This window comes from Choloepus didactylus, chromosome 13 (genome assembly GCF_015220235.1).
Source record: "Choloepus didactylus isolate mChoDid1 chromosome 13, mChoDid1.pri, whole genome shotgun sequence".
Taxonomy (NCBI): Eukaryota; Metazoa; Chordata; class Mammalia; order Pilosa; family Megalonychidae; genus Choloepus; species Choloepus didactylus.
In genome coordinates this window covers 53,660,357-53,684,520 of record NC_051319.1, presented here as the reverse complement: position 1 = coordinate 53,684,520, position 24,164 = coordinate 53,660,357, and the positions used below count along the sequence as shown (strand labels likewise).

Genomic DNA, 24,164 nt, shown 5'->3' with positions numbered 1-24,164 from the left:
CAAACCAGCCCCCTCGAATACAGTCCCCCCACTAGTGCATGTTTCATGGGTCCCATGCCAACTCCAATGGAGAATAGTTTTCAATTGGATATGAGTTTGAAATTTTCAATTGATTAAATTAAGCTAGACTGGAATTTTGTACCCAAAAATGTCCTTAAAGAAGTGAGATCTGTCCAAGATATTGCTGAGATGGAAAAGATTTGACAGCATATGTTTGATGATGAAAAAAAAAAAAAAAGCCAAGCTGTTTCGTATTTGTATCTCATAAAATCCTTGTTACTAAGGAAAATTCTCAGCTGATAAATCTCCTTCATGAAAGTATAGCAATAATCCCAACATGCAAATGGAAACATTTTTAAAGTAACTAAAACTATTAAAAACACTTGATAATAATAGCTATCTGTGTTAGCCAGGATCAATAATTGCAACAAGTTAATTTTAGCTCTCTTAGACAAACAGCTTTACAGGAGTATCACTGGCTCACAGTGTTCATTCGCTGAATAAATACTTACAGAGTACTACTATGTTTCAGGTATTAATGTCAGGTATTGTTCTAGGGATTAGGATACAATGGTGAACAAGAAATAAAATTCCTTCCTTCATGAAGCTCACCTTCCAATGGGAGAGTCAGACAAAAACAAATAAGAAAAATATATAGCATGGTAGATGGTGTCAAGAGACAAAATTAAGCAAGGTGGGTAGAGAGAGAGTTGGGGCAGGGGTTGTTATTGGTCTTTTAAACAAGAATGGCAAGTAAGGGAAGATTTCACATGAAGTTGACATTTAGGCAAGTCTTAGAGAGGTTGAAGGCACTACAGAATTTGGTGGCAGATACAATTTGGTGGCAATACAACTGGATGCACACTGATAGGTCTGAGACCACAAATTCTAATTGTCCCTTCATCTTTGTCCCCCTCATTGATCCCACCCCTCACTCCAAACACTACACATATGTGGCCAAGCCAGGGTATGTCCCCCTGGGCTATTTGCCAGGTCTGGGTAGAGGCAAGATGGAGCCCAAATACACTCACTGGGGGCTCCCCACAAATAGGAAGGATGAATGTTACCACGCTGTCACTTTTGAGAACTTACTTTGTATCCCTAGACCACCAAGACGCAATTGTGACTTAAAGTGGATAAATGACTTGCTCTGGCAATGTTAAGGTGGAGCAGGAATTCAGACTCAAGTCTCAGCTGACGCCAAAGCCTGTGGCCTTGATCACTAGGGAAAACTGATCCCCCCAGTAGGCAATACTTGTTACTTGCCAGCATGTATGGTGGGAGGGGTTATTGCCCCCAAGGTCAGTAGTGTCAACTATGGGTTCCCAAATAAAGCAATTCATATCAAGTCTCAGACCCTTCTCACTCTCATTCAAGGTACTTCTTCCAAGCTTTCCTCAGCTCCTGTTCTCTCTGCAAGCAGCCAATTCCTAATCAGGCCAGGTGACGTGGCGACACTCTAGGTCAATGTTTTTCAAAATGTGATCCTGGTAACAGTTGCAGTAGCAGCAGCTGGAAACTTGTTGAAAATGCAAATTCTCAGACCCCCACCCTAGATCTACAGAATCAGAAACTGGGGGTAGAGGCAGCAATCTTTGTTTTAACAAGCCCTCCAAGCAATTCTGATCGAGATTTACCTTTGAGAACATTGCTGTAGGTCATTCTGCTGTTTCAGATGCTATTTATTCTCAATATGACTCCATACACTTGGAGCAGTCCAGCCATCTGCCTGTTGCTCATCAAAGCCCACTTCTCCCCACTAGAGAGTCTCTTGGAACCTGATCTCCTCCATGAAGTGCTGCCAGCTTGGGAATGGGAAATCTCTACCTTAAAAAATTATCATTTGTTCTTACCTATGAAGTCCACATTAAGCCTTCAAAATCTTAAGAGATTCAAACAAACATTGCTACAAAAGGAATGGACACATATGTGCAGTATTGTATTTTGACAGCCAGAGGTGGGATGGGTGACATGACACCTTGAACTATGAGGTGATGGAGATAAAAAGAAAAAAAAAAAAAATCTATTTTCTATATAGCACCAAAGACATTGTCAGTGCTTAACAAATATTTTCAAAATGCTTATTATTAGAATAGTTGGATCCTGATTATAGTGTTTGGGTAACTACCTGTCATAGCTTCTCCATGGGCACAGAGTTGACCCACAGTATAATAAAATTCATGAAATAGTGAGATGATTAAAAACAGGGTTTTAGTGAAAATTTTATAGCTTTTTATAAATGCAAATTAATACCCCTGAGTAAAGCGTCATTCTGTTCTCTTTTTACTAAAGCAAAATGAGACTCCTTGGTTTCCATGGATTTTTGCTTATCATGGGTCTTAAGAAAAACATTCTCTGCAGCTGCTGAGACTCCCAGCCACCTCGGCAACACAGGGCATGGGGGTACAATTGGCAGGCCCCTTGTCTGACAAGTGGTTCTGCTCTAGGTTCTTTGCTGCAGAAGCTCTGGGTTTGTTAACAAAATACGGAGTTTTGAAAATGTATTACCCATTGTAGTTCCTTTCCATGAATATTGGTCTCAATTATTTTAATTATATTATGAAATATTATTAAGTAAAATTTAATTTACTTAATAATATTTCATAATACAAGCTTTTCCTGCTTATTCTCTCTAAATAGCTCGCACACATCTTTTGAAAGATTAATCGATGGCATTTAATTTTTCTTATTACAGAACTAACAAATAGTCTGTATAATGATAGATAAATTTCCTTAAATGAATATTTTTTATTTTAATTTTATTTTTATAATTTAATTTATAATCAGTAGTATTTCTCAGGAGAATGGAACAATTTTTTACAGAGTCATGCAAGAATGCAATTTTAGACCCTCTTTCTCTCAGGCCCGAAAGATAGTCTCTAGCCTTATATTTTTAAGGTGTGAACCACCAATATAATAAAATATATACTATATTTCAGCAAAAGTTTATGGTAAAGTTAAATAAAATATAGCTGTTTTACAAGCATTTAGTATCTCCATACATAATAAAAGGAGTAACATATTTGTCCAAAACTTTTAAGTCAGTGAGTGCAAAACTCCCTCCCACTTTTCCAAGGACTGAACAGAAGCAAGCCTGTTTAACAGATAACCTTGAGAAAATCTAAGAAAGGAGAAAGAGAGGGGGTGTGGTGGAAGTTTCAGGATTTATTCATTAGTGATCCTGTGTAACTAAATGGTTATTCCACCTTGCTATTCCTCACTTCTTCCTATTAATACAATATATCTTTGATGCTAAAAGAGTATCATCCCACTCCCCTATGTTAGCAATAAGTAGACTATCAATTCCAATTAGAATAAAACAGGATCAAAATACAGAGTTTTTCACAGGTAATTCTTTTATATTTTTGAGAATAAAATGTAAGAAGTCCTATAATATAGATTATTTAAACATGTTTTGCTAAATATAACATGTTATTAATTCAAAAGTAATAATTGATGTTATCACAATATCACAAACATTGAACAACTTTAATCCTAGTTTGGAACAAACTTCCAAAAAATAAATTTAAAATAATTGAGACTGATAATCATGGAAAGGAACTACAATGGGTAATATATTTTCAAAACTTTGTATTTTGTTAACAAACCCAGAGCTTCTGCAGCAAAGAACCTAGAACAGAACCACCTGTCAGACAAGGAGCCTGAACTGTACCCCCATGCCCTGTGTTGCCGAGGTGGCTGGGAGTCTCAGCAGCTGCAGACAGCAGCTCGGGCTGAAGAATTTCAATTTCATCGCTCTGAAGTCATGCCAGGAGCACAACCACTTTTTGGTAAACTCCATAGCTCCTGATGGGGGCTTGGAAAAGAGGATTACTTTAAGTATACCTTGGATGGCAAATATGGGACCAGGGATTTTACAGAAAAAAAGTGCTGTTTTCTGTTGCCTGAGTATGGTAGACAAACCTTGGGGTAAAACCCAATAATTCCCACCTCCTGATGTTTTAATGCTTTTGTGAAATCCCCTCCCTTTGAGTGTGGGTGGGGCCTGCCACTTGCTTCTAACAAATAAAATATGGCAAAGTGATGGTCTGTCACTCCCATGGTTATGTTTTGTTATATAAGACTCTGTCTTAACAGACAGGAAGGACAGATTTTCTTGCTGGCCTTGAAGAAGCAAACAGCAATGCTGGGAATTGGCCACAGAGAGGGCTAGTCATGTGGCAGGGGGCAATCTCTAAACCCTGCAGCCTCCAGCCAACAGCCAGTAAGAAGTTGGGGCCTCATTCATCCAGCCACAAGGAAATGAATTCTGCCAGAGCCTGAATGACCCTATAGGCAGATTCTTCCCCAGTCAAACCTCCAAATGAGAATGCAGCCTGGCCAACACCTTGACTGCATCCTTGTGAGGTCCTAAGTAGAGGGCCTGGCTAAACTGTGCCCTGACTCCTAACCCATGGTAATTTGAGATAATCAATGGGTGTGGTTTTAAGTCCCTAAGTTTGTGGTAATTTATGATAGAGCAATAGAAAACCTATATACTGAGTCAGCATGGAATCCTTTTTACTTTGAACCAATCAAGCTTTGCTAATCTCCCTCCCCCATTTATTCATAACAATTCTAACTCTCGCTGTAGAATGTATGAAACTTATCTCTGTGAGGTTTTCTTCACTTCAGAAAGGACTGAAGTTTTAAGTTAAAGCCTAGAGACATTTTTAATTCACAGAACCAAAGATCACCTCTGCTGGAAGAGAATGAAAGGAATGTAGTAAGTATAGCTCCAGGCACACGTTAGCCTCATCTTAAAGAATGGAGAATTAGGAAGAGCAAGAATAGAATCTTTGATTCATTCACTCACTCATCTATAAAGCAAAGTCAATAATAACAACAAAGACTTAGGTAACTATTCTTTCAATATATGAATCATAGAATACTTCAGACCAAGAAAGAGTTCCTAAGCTATTTTTTTTCTGAATATTTTCTTACATAATACAAAAACATATATCTACCAGATGTGAGATGCCACTGGCCGTTTTTCACTTATTCAACAAATATTTATTAAGAACTGCATGTGCCAGGTACTTTTCTAAATGCTTGAGAACAGTCAGCAAATAAAACAGCAAAGAATCCTGCCCATGTGGCACTTAGAGTTTAGCAAGAAGGCACAAACAAACAATAAACAATAAGAGTACTAAATAACTAGATTTTATGGTGCATTAAAGGTGATATCCATGATGGCCAAAAGGAATAATAGAGTAGGGAAGGGGTAGCTGAGTGCTGGGAGTGTGGATGGGATGCAGTAAGACATTGGGTGGTCACAAATTAAATAAAATTAAAGGAAAACATATTTCTATTTAATTCTTAAATAACCACAATTATTTACAAATCGGCTTTCTATGCCTGGTGTGAACTGTGCAACTCCTCAAATGTTGGAATCAGATTGGACACACCACCCTTATTTACCATTCCATATCAATTTCTGCACAGATTTTTATCACATTAACCTCTGAAAACCCAGCTTTGCAAAGATATGATGTCATCTTAAGGAATATAGTGCAATCTAATATTGAAACTCTGATACAGTTTGTGAGGTATGTGACAGATAATACTCTGCCTCAAAAACTTAAAATATCACAGGGCATCCTTGTAAGTTTGCTGAGGCACCCCTGTGTTTTCTTGGCACACAATCACAGAATTAGCCTATACTTGACTCTCTTTCCTTTTTTGGTTCAAGCTACTATTCTCCCAAGAAGCTTCTCTGGCTTCCATTCTACAATTTCTTCTTCCTGATATCCTTTTCAAGTAGTCACAAACTGTCTTAGTAAAGCATGAGTATACAGAGTTAGAGATAGAAATACAGATACAGAAACAGATATATAACCTATATAACAATGTATCTCATTATAGTAATTCAATCATTCAGCAGCCTGTATCCTGGTGAAAAACTCATTTCCTTTGCTCTCTGGTTTCTTTGAAGGAGTTAGCCCTTTGTGAATTTTTTAAACACTAAATAGATCAGAACACAGTTAATAAATTAAACATTCCTCTTATAAAGGACTATTCCCTGTCCCCACAAAGGTGATTCTATTCACAGTGGAAGCCAGTGGTCCCTTCTGCTAGAATTTGCTCAGATACATTACCTAAGGCTTTCCTGTTCAATTATTTTTGAAATCTTATTAACAGTTGGAATCATTACAAACTGTTTTTAAAGGGCAGAAGGAATATTTTAGCCCATTATGGGAATTTCCAAGGACAATGAGAAAACCAATACTTTTATTCCAATGAAAATTAAATAGTCATTAGCTTTTAGAGAAGACTAGAAAGCACATTCTCATTATGAGAATCAATCATGCATCTTCACTTTTCCAAATCTCAAGTTACTTTCTGACTACAGTATTCATGTGACACAGAGTAAATGGCAGGAGGAACGCTGTCATAGCTCATTACCAGTGACACACCCTGTGAAACAGAGCTGGCAGCAGCCTGGCATTCTCTCCCTCAAAGTGAGAATTAAATAGAAATCAAATTGAACTTGCTTTATGCAAAGATAAAATAATACAATGAGTCCCTGTCCCCTCTCCAAAAAAAATACAACAATAACAAAAAAAAAAAAAAACAGTCATGATTTATTAAAAGTATAATGAGGGCAAAATGACTTAAATGAAACTTCTGCTTATCTATATTGTTGGCTAACTACAAAATTAGATTCACTCCCCCCTCCATCACCCCACTAGTCTTCCATGGTTACATAGCACCATCTAGTGTCATCATCATCTCATGGGACTTCAAAAACACATGAGTAAAGGGGCCCTAAGAACTTAGCAATGGTAAAGTAAAATAAAATCAACAAATATTATACCATATAAATATCATATACCTGGATTTTTTTCTTCACATTGCTGGAAATTGTGTAAAGCATTCACAAGCTTAAATTGCCCTGACTTCTGTGGAAATTATTTGCATTGTAGTAGGAGGAAATAAAGAGATGCTCTGTTGGATATTTTACCAGTGATTTCATCAACATTAAGTATAAGCGTGGAAGTGGCCATCAGGCTGCTCAGCTTGAGCAGAGCCCTGATTGTGTTTATTGTACCTCTTCCCAGAAAAATATGGGGCTACTTAGCATTTATATTGCACTTTTCGTTTCCAAGCCACTTTACAGAACCTCTCTGATTAATTCCCCCAACACCGTTGCAAAGTAGTTATTACTCTATGCTATTAGGTTTCTTTCTGAAGCTTTTGATACCTGTTTCCAATGCTTGTGAGTGAACTGAATTTACCAAAGAGAATTTCTCCAAATACTCATGTCCAAAGTCAAAGAACAATTATCACCTAAAACCTTAATGTCTCACCTTTTTACAGAGGAATAAAAAGGTGTATAATTAGTGAATATATTATCCCTTTCCTATTGACAGACAAGAATGTCTGAATAAAGGAAAGCATTTATCACCTACATGAGAATTTTTCCTACTCTCTCACCAGTGCTAACCCTCCAAGAGGCTTTCCCCTAAAATAATAGCATTGTTGTGTTCTCAAAATAAAGAAAATTCAGGGAATAAATATGATGAGTAGGCTGCTAAAGGAAGAAGGCTTTGTAAATTAAGGCTCTGGGATATATTAAAGAGTTGATATTTTTATTTAAAAGCTAAGCATTCATCACTCCTAACTTAATCACCATTTTTAAATCAGCTTTTTACTACATTTAGATTAGCAAAGTAATTAAGGATAAAAAATAATAGAAAAGTTGTATTTTTAATTTGTTAAATTTACATTTTTCTGTATGTAGTTCAAGTTTGAGCATCCTAAGCTCTTCCTTTTTAAAAAATCAAGTAAAAATATTTTTTAAATCACAAAACATACTTACTACCTGACTTCCATACTACATGTGTTCAAATATGACTGTTTCAAAAAAAACGAAACACATTAAGGTGCAATCAAGGGAGAAAGAGAGCAGAGATAGGCAGAAGTAATAAGAGGTAGGATCCTGAGCAAAAACCGAAAGTCAATGCAATGGGCAGCGGATGGGTGTACATCCTAGGGCCAAATATACACAACACAAGCTTTCGTCCACATTTTGTTAAAGTCCCAGGCCTAGATATACTAACAGTTGATAGAGAGGCATGGCTCCTTCACAAGTAATCGTTTTCCTGTTGTCATATTTATTCTTCTTTATCCCAAAGATTATCGACCAAAGAGACATACATGACAGGCATTTCACAATGACCTATTTATGACTGAAAAACATTCACATTAGAAATAACCAGCCAATATTTTAGTTTAAAAAAAAAAAAAAGATAATTCAACGGTATATGGGAAGCAGTAAGCTAGAATGAATGTATTGCATGCCATTCTCAAAATCCTTTCTGCAGGCCTAGGAAGAAATTTTATTGAGATATAGTCACATACCAGATAATCATCCAAAATGTACAATCAATGGTTCACAGGATCATCACATAGTTGTACATTCATCACCACGATCACTTTTTGAGCATTTTCATTACTCCAAAAATAAATAAATAAGAATAAAAATGAAAATGAAAATAAAAAAGAATACCCAAAATATCCTATACCCATTATCCCTCCCCCCCCCCCATTATTTATTTATTTTTTGTCTTTAGTTTCTCACTCGTCTGTCCATACACTGGATAAAGGGAGTGTTAGTTGCAAGGTTTTCACAATCTCAGTCACACCATCAAAGCTATATAGTTAACACAATATCTTCAAGAATCAAGGCTAATGGGTTGCAATTCAACAGTTTCAAGTATTTCCTTCTAGCTATTCTACTACACTAAAAACTAAAAAGGGATATCTATATGGAACATAAGAATAACCTCCAGAATGACTTTTCAACTCCATTTGAAATCTCTCAGCCACTGAAACTTTATTTTGTTTAATTTCTCCTCCCTCTTTTGGTCCAAGAAGTCAATGCTTTTAAAAGCAGTCTCTTGTTATAGCCACTCTGTGGAAGGGGATTCATCACCATTCTGATATATTTTAAGAGTATTTTAGGATTTAGGAAAAAAAGATAGCATGAACTGAAATCAAAACTTTAAATAAGCATATTCATCAGGCCAGATTCTCTTTGAGCTTAAAAGAAATTTCTCCCCTATTCCTTAGCAGCAAACTTTTTAATTTTCATTAAAAAAGAGATTTTATTTGGGTTTGGTGCAGGCATGGGGTTCTTGTACAGGGGCAGTTTGTGTACTTCTTAGAAGGGTTGGGACATTCAAGAGAGGTAAAATAAGGTATATTTATGATCTGTTGCACAGAAATAGCTACTGCTACCAATAAATATTTAAAGGCACCCCATTGCCCACCAAACAAAGGCTAAACCCTTGGGTAGTGTAGGACTGATACTAATTTATTCACATTGCTTTTAGAGGTGGATAGAAAGCTTACTTTTTTCTTTCCATAAAAGTAGCCTTATCTTCCTCATCAAGCTCACACCTAACTGAGCAATTAATAATAGATTTGCAATTAATAATATTTTAGTCTCTTTTGTTTAAAACAAAATGGTTTAAATTATTAAGTTTAAATACTCAGCCTATTCAAAGTTAACTTCATATCATGGCTAATTTAATGGTCTCTTTTTGATGTCTCAGACCCCTCAGACCTTTTTGGCAAATGTTCAGTCTTTCAGGGTTTGCACCCTCGGCTCCAACCTCCTGAAGATGGCCATTCTGTATGTAAAAGAGACTTATTGTGCCTTCCCAGCAGCAACAGGAAGGGGTCCTCAAACCACCATGGCATCCTCTGGAACCACTGATACCTGCTGCAGAGTGTCTGGATTAACTGTCCCAGAATCAGGCTGTGATTTGAGTCGTGTCTGGGGCCTGGAGTCCCAGTCAGTTGTCCCCAGCCTAGAGGTCCCCACCCATGGCAATTTCCACATTTTTACCTCAGTCCTCTGTCAGGCCCCAAAACAGTTGACACCTCTGTGCCCCCTACCTGAGGTACATGGAAATTCCGGGGTCCCCAGCAACCATTGCAAGTTCATGGAGAACCAGAAGGGCTTCTATGGGCCTATCTGTCCAGCCCTTCCCAGCACTGTTGCGGGGCCACCACTGTACTTTCCATGTCAGTAGTGTCTGATGCAAGGCTTCTTAATCTTGTAGTGTCCCACAGCATAACTAAGAAAGTTTACTACTAGCCCTGGTAATCCCAGGCTCCCACGTATTTATCTGACTATTTCTATAATCCTTGACTTATGATCTATTTGGTTTCCCTTCTTCACTAAACCTTGGAAGGGGACAGAGGGACCTCACACTTTTCTTCCTCTTTGTCAGTGCTTCCCAAACATTTTCATAACACACATCAAATTTGATAGCATTTGTACTGCACACTGGAGTAAACTGGAGGGGATATGGGGCCATCTACATGTGAATTGTTGAAAATATTAAAATTTTTATATTATAGTTTTATAATAATAGAAATAAAAAATCAAAGTACTAGGAAAGTTATTAAATTTTGAATTTGTATAAAACACTGTGGTGGCTTGGAGCTATGTACCCCAGAAAAACATGCTTTTAAACTTAATCCATTCCTATGGACATGAACTCTTATAAATAGGCCCTTTTGATGAGGTTACTATAGTTAAAGTATGGCCCAGCTGAATCACGATGGGTCTTAATCCTATTTACTGAAGGCCTTATATGGAAGGTCACAGAGAGAAAGACAGAAGGAGCAGCCAGAAGCTCAATGTCAAGGGAACCCAGAAGAGAAGGAAGAAGCCAGGGGAGGCCATCATGGGCATTTCCATGTAACAGAGAAGCCCAGGACCAAGAATCACTGGCAGCCAGCCCCAAAATGCCAGTCTTCTGGGAAAAAGCATTGCCTTGATGGTGCCTTGATTTTGGGCATCATCTAGCCTCAAAATTGTGAGCCAATAAAATCCTATTGTTTAACCCAACCCATTGCATGGCATTTGCTTTGGCAGCCAGGAAACAAAAACAAACACAAAATAAAATATTTTCCAATTTTTTAAGAGAAACTTGAGTTGAATTCTGAGGATAAATTTTGTATCAGACTTTATCCCTAAAATAGGCACAAGCAATTCCTGATTAAGTTTTTGATGATGTATTCTTCAAATTCTAGAAAGTCAACACTGATGAGAAATGTTATTCTCACAAATGAGAATACCACTTTTTTTTTAGCAATACCACTTTTTTTTTTAGTTTAATAATAATTAGTTTAAGACTGAATAATCATATCTATAGTCTGGATTGTCTGTTTACCTTCTTGCAGTGTAGTGGAATTTAAAAGTATAATTGCACATGGATGGTGCAGAACACTCACTACTGAATTATTTGATACCCTCATGACAGGTAACATTCTTCCTGACTAAAAATAACAGCTGCAGGTATGGTCTGCAACATAGTTTCAGGCTTCTCAATGCAATAATTGTGTATGTGTCACATCTATGTGTGCACCCATGGAACAACTTATAAGTGTTTATCTTTAGTAAAAAAGTGCAACATTACTGTGAATTATTTTGCATGTTTAAATTTTATAATCTGATTATTTGTAAACAAAACCCACACAAATACTGTCTTTTTTTCTACTTTTTAAAAACATCTGTCAACCCATAATTATTCTAATATGTTTTACTTACTTGAACACATATTGAATGACAGAAAGGTGCATACACCTTAGATAATAAGGTTTATAAATGACTGCTTCATATTTTATACTATGAAATGTACATTTCTGATTTCATTTTCTGCAGCATAAGGTTTAGACCAAGAATTTCCAAATCCTGGATCCCTCTGTTCATTTAGAAAACAACTCCTCAAAATTATGGCTCTTGGAGCAGGTTTAGCAGATTAAACATGATGAAGTGTTCTAGCTCTCTCTATTTCAGGTATCAAAGAAAAATGAGGCTGAAAATGCTCTAGAATTATAACTGAAAATGCAATAATATAAAAAACAGTTAAGTGTGTTTTGAAATATGATCTAAATTGAATTGAAACAAAATTCTTAAGCTAAATTTATGATCTATGTTAGGCTGACAAGTACATGGACCTTAAAATAATTCTAATAAATCTGAGTATTCTAAAGTGATAAAGAACACATTGTGCCTATAAATATATGGTTTCAGAGGAAAATTCAATCTTGCCATTTAAAACTTTTTCAATGTTTTGGCATTAGTATTGTTTGCTTTAAATATTAAATTTCAATCTGAACATAAATATTTGGTCTCATGGTACTTAAAATTAAATGACTTTAGGAGTGACGTCATCAATATGGCAATGTAAATGGCTACTGAAAACCTCTCCAGAGATTCAATGAAAAAAAGGAAAATTCTGAATTGTTTGAAATTCTGGAGGAGGATATACACTGGAAAAAGATGTTGCAATTGTCAAATTGAAGAAAGAGAAAAAATATCAGGTGGGAATCTTTCATCCCAGACCATACCATCCTCTCCCCCTATCCTGCCCCACTGCCACTCAGTCTCAGTGTGGGAAAGGCACAGAATCCTCCAGTTTCAGCTCACCTGTGTGGAAGCAGCCTGTGCTCAGATGCAAAGCAGTGTCTGAGGTCAAATAAGTTACCAAATAGTACAATCTCCTGGATAGTCTGGAAGGTGCAAGGGAATTGAGAAACTTTTAAAAAGGTGCTCCAGACCCTTTCTTGGGAACACAGGAGCAAGTCTACATGCCCTGTACAGAAACCTGGCCCTGTTTTGGCTGAGAAATATGGAAGACCAAACTGTTAAAGCAGGGTTCTAAAACAAACCCAGGTCTTGCTGGACAGCAGAAAAGAGAGCACCACTGGAAGCCAGCAGATTTATATTACTACACACAGTAAACTTGCAGGGGTGCTCAATGCCTATCTCCCTTCTCTTTAGCAATCCATAGTGGGTGCTTGATTTTGGGGGGCAGAGACAATCTGAAAACTGGCCAGCAAGAGAAACAAAGAAAAGATAGAGATCAAAGACAACCAACAAGAAAACCCTAGGCAAAAGAGAGAAAACAACTTCCAGAATAAACTAATCAATAAAATCAGATGCCTAGACAGCAAAAAAAAAAAAAAAAAAAAAAATGATGAGCCACACCAGGAAACATGAAGATATGGCCCAGATAAAGGAACAAACTAACAACTTAACTGTGATACAGGAGTTGAAACAACTAATTAATGATGTTCAAACAAATATGTTAAATCAAATTGACAAGTTGAAAGAAAAATGTGACAAATGAGATAAAGGATATAAAGAAGACACTGGGTGACCATAAGGAATAATTCATAAGCTTGAGAAAACAAATGGCAGGACTTATGGGAATAAAAGGTAAAATAGAAGAGATGAAAAACACAATGGAGACATACAACAGCAGACTTGGAGAGGCAGAAGAAAGGATTAGGGAACTAGAGGACAGGACATCTGAAATCATACACACAAAAGAGCAGATAGAGAAAAGAATGGGAGAATGTAATAGGGTCTCAGGGAACTGAATGACTAGATGAAGTGCACAAAAATACATGTTATAAGTGTCCCAGAAGGAGAAGAGAAGGGAAAGGGGGCAGAAAGAATAATAGAGGAAATAATCAATGAAGATATCCCAACTCTTATGAAAGACATAAAATTACAGGTTCAAGAAGCACAGTGTACCCCAAACAGAATTGGTCAAAATAGACCTACTCCAAGACACTAATCAGATTTCCAAATGTTAAAGACAAAGAGAGAACTCTGAAAACAGCAAGGGAAAAGCAATCCATCAAATACAAGGGAAGCTCTATAAAACAAGTGTGGATCTCTCAGCAGAAACCATGGATGCAAGAAGGCAGTGGCACGATATATTCAAGATACTGAAAGAGAAAAACTGCCAACCAATAATCCTATATCTGGCAAAACTGTCCTTCAAAAGTGAGGGATAGTTTTAAATATTTTCAGATAAATAGACACCGAGAGAATTTGTGAACAGGTGACCACCTCTACAAGAAATACTACAGGGAGTGCTATAGACAGATAGGAAAAGACAGGAGAGAGAGGTTTGGAGAAGAGTGCATAAATGAAGATATCAGGAGATAGAAAGAAAGTAGAGATCAGGCATTTGATGCTGAAGGAATACAGAATGTATAGAATGTTCAACAGGATATACATCCAGAAATGGATAGCACAATATTGTAAGTACACTGAAAAAAGATGACTGTGAGTACCGTTAAAAGAGGAAGGTAAGTGGTATGTACGACACAAGAAGAAAGATAGAAGATAATAATTGGGACTGTATAACTTAGTTAAATCTAGAGTGGTCAATGATTGTAATTTAGTTTACATGAGGGAGAACAAATGAATGTTAATTTCACAAGGTGCTGAAAACAGGATGGTACTGGGGAAAAAATACAATCAATGCAAACTAGAGTCTATAGTTAACAGTAACATTGTAATACACTTTCATTGATTGTAACAAAGGCAATATACCTAAGATAAATATCTATAAGAGGAGGAATATAAGGGAGGGGTATGGGATTCTTTGCATTGGTGTTGTTGTCTGACATTTTTATTGTATTGTATTGTATTTTTATTTTATTTTAGTTTTTTTGCCATCTTTTTCTTTTTTCTTTTTTTTCCTTTTTCTTTTTTCTCCTTTTCCTCTTTCTTTGTGGAAGAAATGGAAATGTCCTCATATAGATTATGTTGGTTTATGCATAACTATGTGATTATACCAGGAACCATTGATTGTTTACTTAAGAGAGAATGCATGGTGTGTGAATGATAGTGTTTAAAAAATAAACAAAAGTATACAAGTACTTGAGAAAATGTGGAGAGAGGGATGTAACTGATCACTGTTGGTGGGGAAGTAAAATGGTGCAGCCCATCTGAAAGGCAGTGTGTTGGTTCCACAGGAAGCTAACTATGGGGTTGCCATATGTTCCTGCAACTCTGTTATTGGGTATATACTTGGAAGAACTGACAACAGGGACACAAATGGACATTTTCACAGTGGGGTTTATGGTGACAGTACTCACAATTTGCAATGGATGGAGGTGACCTAAGGATACATCAACTGATGAACAGAATGGCATACTGTGGTGTATACATACAATGGAATATTGAGTGACTATGAGAAGGAAGGAAGTTGTGAGTCATGTGATCTTGTGAGTGAATGGATCTTGAGGACAGTATGTTGAGTGAAATAAACCAGAAATGAAAAGACAAACATTATAATGCTTCACTAATATGGACTAACTATAATTTTCAAACTCTGAGAAATGAATCTGAGAGCATAGGTTATCAGGAGAAGCCTTATGGTAAAGGTTCCTAGATTGTAAGCTCTTACAGCAGTTACATCTATTCCTGAGTTGTAAAGGCTATTTATAAATTCTGATATGATGAGCTCTTGTGTATCACCAGGTCAGTCCCTGGAAGTTCAGGTATCTCTGTGATGTGACACCTGAGACACAGAGACAGAGTTTGACAGTTATGAATGTCAGCATTACACCAAACAGCAAATGTTAAAGAAGATGAAAAAGAGATCAATCTTCAATTAGAGATAATAACAAAATGGACTTGGTTAGGACTAAGGTAAATCAGACTAAAGGGCAAAGAATGATATTGATGGTATTTTAAAACTTCAACTTCTGTGTGAGTCCAAAGGAAGAGATGTTTATTAGGTGCCAAATCTATATTTTTTTGTAGCACACTATATAATTTAACTTGTATGGTCAGTTTATTCAAACACCATAATTATATGGAACTTTGAATAGGGAGTGAAATCTGGTTGATTTGTACAGGTTAGTGTGAAGCCCTGATACATCCCAGAGTAATTTGGGCAGAGAATAAAAACATATTTGTAAAACCCCCTTGAGGGACTGGGGAAAAATTGGGAAATATTAAACTTCCCCACTTGGGGAATTACTGATATTCTCACAAGCATTGGGGACTACCGATTTAGAAGGTATGCCCTCGGTCTTGGGGCTTGCCCTTATGAAGCTTGTTCCTGCAAAGGAGAGCCTAAGCCTGCTTATAATGGTGCCTAAGAGTTACCCCCAGAGAACCTCTTTTGTTGCTCAGATGTGGCCTCTCTCTCTAAACCAACTTGACAGGCGGACTTGCTGTCCTCCCCTCTATGTGTGACATGACTACCAGCTAGAATATAACATTCTCTTATACTGCATGTATATCCAGGCATTGAATAAAGAAAAACTATGGACTCCAAATAGTCTCCTTCATGGGAACATTTATACAGAAAGAAATGGTAATGTGCTGAATCTTTGGGAATCCTGTTTGGCAAATCTTTTTGTTCTGTAGTTGCTGTGTTCACCAAAATTATAATTTCATTTTTTATATCTATTTCCAACTGCACATAGTTGAGCTGTCTGTTATTCAATTTTTCCAAAGGCTGAAAATCTTCCTGAGAAATAGGAAATGCTACCCCTTTTAGTGTTTGATGCACAGTGTCCTCCCTCACATCAGTTTGTACCTCATTAATTTTAATCTGTCATAATTCTTCCTCAGCTGCATTAACAGGGCAGGGGAAGATCATGATAGCAAATATTTTTATATGCAGGTAATGATACATCTTTCTTTACTGTTCCAAATACTTCATCTTTAATGTGGCCACCTCCAAACTCCTTCTTTAGAACTGCTCTTGTTGCCATGTACATTTTCCAATGAACATGAGAATGATATGAAGACCATGGAATGAATATCCATTCATATCCCTGAGCATTCTTGGAATCTACTCTGAATAATATATAGCATGGTTGTTTGTCCTCCAGCAGGGTAGAACAAAGAAATCATAATCCTTATCCCAGGAATCTAAAGGTTGACTACACGACCAAATCACAAATTGCTCATTTTCAATAAATATTTTCAGAAGTCTGTATTTTCCATTTCTTGCTCTGGCAAGGATGTCTTTAATATCTTCACTAGCTTTCATGACAGTCTGGTGGGACATGGCAGCAGCCACTGGCTCCAAGATCCAGTACCAAGTGCAGCAAGCAGCCCTGGCTGGCAGCTCCAGGAAGTCTTAATACCACTTTTTAACACCAATGTTTTACAACCATTCAAAATTTACAGTATTTGAAATGGTATTTAAAGAATCTGCCAGCTATTCCTTTTGTTTCATTGAAAAATGTAAGGTTGAAATTTGTGGTGATAATGCAAAAGCACTTCAAGTCCAATCAAACTTTTTCCTCATCAAGTATTCAAACTAGTGGTGAAGCTAATTTGCAGAATACCCATGCATTGTTAGAGTAATCACTCCATGGCTAGCTTCAGAACCATAAAAGGGTGCATCTGCCACACATGGTAAAAAATATCTGATATATGGGAAAACAGTCACAGCAGGGCCCATGGGAGCACCCAGCAGGCCTTTCTGCTCCTGAACCCTGACTGCAACCCTGACGTGACCTCCCCAGTAATCACCTAGCAACACCAAAGTCCATGTGTCCCTGAAGGGCAGTGACTACTCTGCCCATCAGCTGCCTGCTGAAGTGGAATGCTCAAGTGTAGAGGATCTCCTTGGCCACACACAGGAAGAGTGCTTGATTTCATTGTTTGGCCACTAGACAAAATTATTCAGGTTCAGAGGCTACCAACCAAGGACCACAGCCACCCTAGGGCATGCTGAGCTTTCCTGAAGACTATGGGTCAAGAGATGCTGCTAACCCACTGACGACACACAGGTTGGGAAGCTCTGTTCTGTTTTGTTCTTTATTCCTCCTTGGGCATCAAGCCTCCAGGCCTGAACAACAAGGGAGAGGGATCTTTTAAACACTGTAGCAGAATTCTATGATGTGAGGTCTCTGGGCTCTCTTCTTGGTATGTAAAAGCAATTGTAAAGTTTTCCTTTAGAGAAAAACTTGGATTCCCACCCTATTGCATTGCTACTAAACCTATTTTGAATTTCATATGCTAAATATTAACATTTGCTTTTTTTGAAACTGCAGATTTCATTGATATATGTTCATATACCATATATTCCATCCAAAATATACATCAGTATCATCACTTAGTTGTGCAATCATAATCACACTCAATTTTAGACCATTTCCATTGTTCCAAAAAGAAAAATATCAGATAAACACAAAAAAGAAAACTCAAAACACCCCATATCACTTATCATCTCCCAAATATTGACCCCTAGTATCAGTGTAGTACACTTGTTACTGTTGATGAAAGAACATTAAGGTATTATTGCTATCTATAGTCCATAGCTTGGAATAGGTAATTTTTCCCCATATGGCCCTCTATTATTAAGTTTTTGTACAAGTGTCATACATTTGTGTAGTTCATTCAAGAATTTATATTTTTGTAGAGTTAATCAGTGACATACATAACACTATACAATCCCTTTCAACCAAATTCACCTACAATACAGCACTATTACTTATAATCCCAATAATGAGCTACGTTTACTTCTATCCATTCCCAAACATTTATGTTCAACCTCATTAAAAGTTCTGTACATTTTAGGTAACTGCTCCCCTTCTCTAGCTTCTGTTTATTTCTAGGTGCCCTGTATTCTATGTTTTAAGATGCTGAGTTGCATATTCCAGTTAGTCCATATTAGTGAAATCATACAATATCTGTCCTTTTGTGTTTGACTTATTTCACTCAGCATTATATCTTCAAGGTTCATCCATGTTGTCGCATGCTTCAGGACCTCATTCCTTCTTACTACTGCATAATAGTCCATCATGTGTATATAGCACATTTTGTTTATCCACTCATCTGTTGATGGAAACTTGGATTGTTTCAATCTTTTGGCAACTATGAATAATGCCACTATGAGCATCGGTGTGCAAATGTCTGTTCATGTCCCTGTTTTCAGATCTTCTGGGTACATACCAAGAAGTGGAATTGCCAGGTCATAGGACAACGCAATATTTAGTATTCTGAGGAAATGCCAAACTGTCTTCCTCAGTGACTGTACCATTTTACATTCCCACCAGCAGTGAATAAGTGTTCTAATCTCTCCATATGCATTTGTGCCAGTTTGGAACATATTATGTCCCCCCAAAAAGCCATGTTCCTTAATGCAATCTTGTGGGGGCAGATGGATTAGTCTGTTGATTAGGGTGGAACCTCTTATGAATTAATTCCATGGAGGTGTGGACCCCACCCACTCAGGGTGGGTCTTGATTACTTCACTGGCATATTTCAGAGAGCCAGGAGTCAACACAGGTGCTGACGCTGATGCTTGGAGTTACTTGGGGATTCAGACAGAAGGATGTTTGGAGATGCTAGCCCAGATTTTGCCCTGGAGAAGCTAAGTTAGAACCCCCAGATGCTTAGAGAAAAATGTCCTGTGAGAAAGAAGCAAAGATGCAGAGGAGCTGGGAGAGAGGAGCTAAGACAGATGCCCAGACATTTTGGAGAAAGCCATTTTGAAATACAACCTGTGAGCAAAGGACCAGCAGATGACAGCCACATGCCTTCCCAACTGACAGAGGTGTTCCGGACACCATTGGCTGTTCTTCAGTGAAGATCTCCTCTTGTTGATACCTTAGTTTGGACACTTTTATGGCCTTAGGACTGTAAATTTGAACCCAAATAAACCCCCTTTATAAAAGCCAAGCCATTTCTTATATTTTGCATAATGGCAGCATTAGCAAACTGGAATAGACTTTGGTATCAGAGAAGTGGGGTGCTGCTGAGTTTGCAAATACCAAACATGTTGGAACCACTTTTTAGATGGATAAGGATAAGATTCTGGAATAATTGTGAGGACCTTGATAGAGAAGGCGTAGATTACTTTGAAGAAACTATTGGTAGAAATAGGGACTCTAAAGATACTTCTGATGAGGCCTTAAACAGAAATAATGAATGCATCCTTGCAAACTGGAAGAAAGGTGATCCATGTTTTAAAGCGGTGAAGAATTTGGCAAAATTGAGTCCTAGTGTTGGATGGAAGGCATAATTTGAAAGTGATGAGCTGGGATACTTAGTTGAAGAGATCTCAAACTAAATGTTGAAAATGCAGCCTGGCTTTTCCTTGCAGCTTACAGTAAAATGTGAGAGGAAAGACAGCTGAAAACTGAAGACTTGGGTACAAAGAAACCAGAAATTGATGGTCTGGAAAACTCTGGGCTTCCAGAAAGTGAAACGTCAGAGGCTACACCTCCATGTGATGATTTAACAAAACATGGAAACTGCCAGACATTTTATTACAAGCCAAGATTGGACATGGAGTTATCCAGAAAGGATGTGTGGAAAGTCCTATTTTCTGACAGTTTTCAAACCTGTATGATGCATGCAAAGCCAATGATTTTTTTGCAAAATCTGTATAGGCAGAACCACTGCCAGTCTGGACTAAAAGAGACAGAAAAGGGACAGATTGAAGGGAAAATTTCTTCAGAGAAGGCAGAACCATGGAAGCCAAGGTCTGAAGCCAAGAAATCTCAGGCAAGGAGAGCAGAGCAACCCATGCACATGGAAAGGGTGAATTTGCCTAGAGGCAGAGAGCAGACCTTCCGCCTCAATGCTCAGGAAGAGTGCTGCACTCCAGGCATTAGGGAGAGCCTAGCCACCACCACACTCTTCTGAAGAGGTTGAGCATGTGCCCTGTCAATGACAGAGAACCCGGGTGTCACTCCAATGCTTGAGGAAGGTGAGGTTGAGAAGAAGGTGGCCTCCCCAATGTGTGGATATGTGGAGCACTCACCCCAATATTTGGAAAGAAAGGCTGCCAGGAAGGTCTTTGGAAAGAGTTGGATTCCTGCTCTCTCAAGCCCCAAGGATAAAACGTCATTTGATAAATGACTCTCGAACTTCAAAATCTAATGAAGTATGCCCTTCAGGTTTTAGGAATTATTTTGTTCCCATGAACCCTGTTTTCTTTTCAATTTCTCCCTATGGCAATGGGAACATTTATCCTATGACTGTCCCTCTTTTGTATATTGGCAGAGGATAACTTGTTCTGAGTTTCACAGGTCCACAGCCAAAGGAGAATTTTGCCTTAGGACAGACCACACCTGTAACTGATTTTGATAATATTTTGTATTTAACTATATTGTGATGGAATATTTTTGCATTTGGAAAAAAACTGCCTTTCTGGGTCCAGAGGGTGGAATGTGTCAGTTTGGAACTGTTATGAACCCCAGAAGAGCCATGATTTTTTAACCCAATTTTATTGGGTGGAAACTTTCAATTGAGTATTTCTGTGGAGATGTGACTCACCCAACTGTGGATGAGACATTCTGATTAAATTATTTCCATGGAGGTGTAGCCCTGCCCCTTCAGGATGGGTCTTGATTGGTTCACTGGAGTACTTAAGAGAGCTCGGGAGCTGACACAGATCTTGATGCTTGGAGACACTTGAAGATGCAGACAGAAGGACATTTAGAGATGCTAAGCTAACAGATGAAGCCCATAGTATGCCCCGGAGAAGCTAAAAGAGGACCCCTAGATGCTTAGAGAGAAACACCTTGGGAGAAAGAAGCAAGCATAGATAGGAGCTGAGAGAAGCTGCAGTCTGGCAAGCTGCTTTTCTTCCCAGCTTCTAAAAGACTTCTGAAAAGGGTTGCACCCCTACATGATGCCCAGGCCGATTTGGCGGGAATTACTGACAAACTAACTACATAATTTCAATAAGATGGTGTTCCAGTTTGCTAGAGCCACCATTATGCAAAATACCAAAAAATGGATTGGCTTCTATTGAAGTTATTTAGGAGATATATTTGAACATCTTTGATTGGTTCTTCCAAATTCTGTCTCCTCTCACTTTTTAGTTAGATCATTTGGCTTGGCTATATCTTGCTTCTTCATGCGCTTTGTGATTTTTTGCTTGTTTCTTGGCATTTTATTATCTTGATAACGTTATTTTCTGAGTTTATTTCCCTCACTCATCTAAGATTTTTTAGTTGCTTGGCTTTTGTTGAAGGTTTCCTTTGGCAGTTGGTTTGTCAGCCCACTGGGCAGGGACCTGACTGGGTAATCATCCAGTCAAGGTTACAGGTCTCAATGCATGCTGGAAGCTTCTGGCTCTGGGAGCAGGAGGTGGACAATCTGCATCTCAGCCAAGTCCCCAGTTATGGGCACAATGAGTCTTGTGATTCCCAGACTCATTTGTGGAAAGACTGGGCTGTGGGACTGAGACGTTCAACATCCCCAGCCAGCAGCTGACTCAGGAGTATACTGCTTTTCACAAGCCAGCAAAACCCAGGCTGGTGTGCACTTGCCAGCCTCAGGGGTAGGGGAAGGGCACTTGGCATTGCAATGCAGCTCCCTCACCCTTGCCTCTCTGCTCATGAACACAGTGAGTGCCCTGGGCTTCTGTGGAGAAAGGACAGCGGCAGTGGAACCAAGTGTCTCTCTCATGAGCCAAATGTCAGTTAATCACTGCTCTGCATCCCCTTCTCCTCCAGACGGGAGGGCTTCCCAGTCTCCCCAGAAACCAGGTCCCCACAATAGCCTGCCTTGGGGATAGGGGGTAGGCACTGGGCACTGCAGCAGGTTTGGGTCTCTGTGTGTGAATAAAATGAGTTTTTTGGCTCCTTGATTCCCCTGTGGGAATGCTAGCCTGTGGGATTGAGAGGGTTGACATCCCCACAACCAGCAGCCAAAGTACAGGTGTGTCACTCCTCAGCCACCTGATCCTGCCAGCATGCAGCATTGGGCCTCAGGAGTAGTCATGATTGAGCACACTCACCACAACTCCCCAGTCATAGTTTCTCCACTTTTGCAATTAGATCTTCCCTAAAGCATGCAGAGGTCCTTCTTTGGTCACCTGAACCCCAGAACTGCTGTCCTGGTCATTTTCTGCCATTTCTCCAGTTGTTCCACAATGGGGGAGTGAGCTCTGCCTATCTTAGTCCACCATCTTCCCATAAGTATCCCCCAGCTATATTTCTTTATATTCTTTTCCAGGGTTGGAAGCCCTGAGATAGGACAACCTGACCTCACAGCTCAGATCTCAGAGTGACCCCTGCCCATGGGCCCTTAACAATTGCTTTTCATTTGCATTTATAACATTCAGAATTCTATTGTCTCTGCTACCAAGGAAGTTGTATGCTTTGAACTGAGTGTGGAGAAGTCAAGTACACAGAAATAAAAAAGGAAAAAAGAGCTTGTTAATATTTTTCAGTACATTGACCCTGGTACACAGGAATTCAGTGCCCTCCAAGAAGTAGCTTCATCCTCATTCTCCAGTCTCATCTCTCCCAACTCCTCGCCCTACAGGAATGTTGTTGAATGAAACCACTCAACATTCCTTGAACAGATACCATGAAGTTCCCCCTTGCTAATGATGGAAAACCCTGGAAAGGTCTCCTTTCCCATCACACTGCATTAAAAAAAAAAAATCTATCCATTTCCTTCAAGATCCATTTCAAATCTATCTTCTGCGGAGTCTCTTGCCATATTTTCTGTGCTTTAAACTTATCTCTTTTTTCTCAGAACCCCTATAGGATTTTTCCCATCTCTTCTGTACTTCTACTTTACCTTGTGCCAGAGTAAATCATACAGGTTTTCACCCCTCATACTGGCTTATGACTCTTTGAGAATAGAAATGATGTTCTGTTTACCTCCATGTCTATTAAATAACTATAGACAAGTTTGAAATGATTAAGGTATCCATATCAATTTAGAAGTAGGTTCAGACAAATATAAAAGAAAAAAAAATCACAAAGGAAAAATAAAACACAAAGGGTTTATTATCTCACAAAAGAGAAGTCCAGTATAAGGCTGTTTGTCTAGGGTTAATCAATACAAGGTGGACAGTTTGCTCCATGAAATTATCAGGGACCCAGACTCTATTTAGTTTTCTGTCCTATTATTCTCTGAATCTGGCTTACATCCTCAAGAACATCTTGAGGCTGCTCCAGTTGTCATAGGCAGCAAGAAGAGGGAAATGGGGGAATGAGAATAAAACACACGTATCTCCAAAAATAAAGCCTTAATAAATAAAAGGAAAATAAGCCACACACACACACACACACGTATGCACACAAATATTCAAAATATATCTGACAGAGAATTCATATAATGTGTTCCCATTGTTTTGGGGAAAAGGAGGTGAAAGGCAGAAAAAAGATTGTCTTTGTTCCAGAGAACAAAGGATTCAAATTTTTGGCATTGGTACTTCCAAGTCCAGATTTGAGACAAATGGGAGACTATAAGCAGCAAGAATTTTCCACCCACAAAGGAGGTCCTCTGGGCTGGGTCAGAAGGGAAGCAAGAGAACTAGAAACTGGTGAGTGTCCCTGATAACTGCTTCTGCATTCTCTCAGCTGAGAAATCTCCCAGTAAGTCTGGAGATGTGAAA

The 24,164-nt window shown here is 38.4% G+C and overlaps 1 pseudogene; it reads right to left on the bottom strand.

Annotated features, from left to right (window-relative positions):
- The window catches only part of LOC119507700, a 67,087-nt pseudogene extending 50,231 nt beyond the window's left edge, over nt 1–16,856 (bottom strand).
- Nucleotides 16,857–24,164: the final 7,308 nt, after the last annotated feature.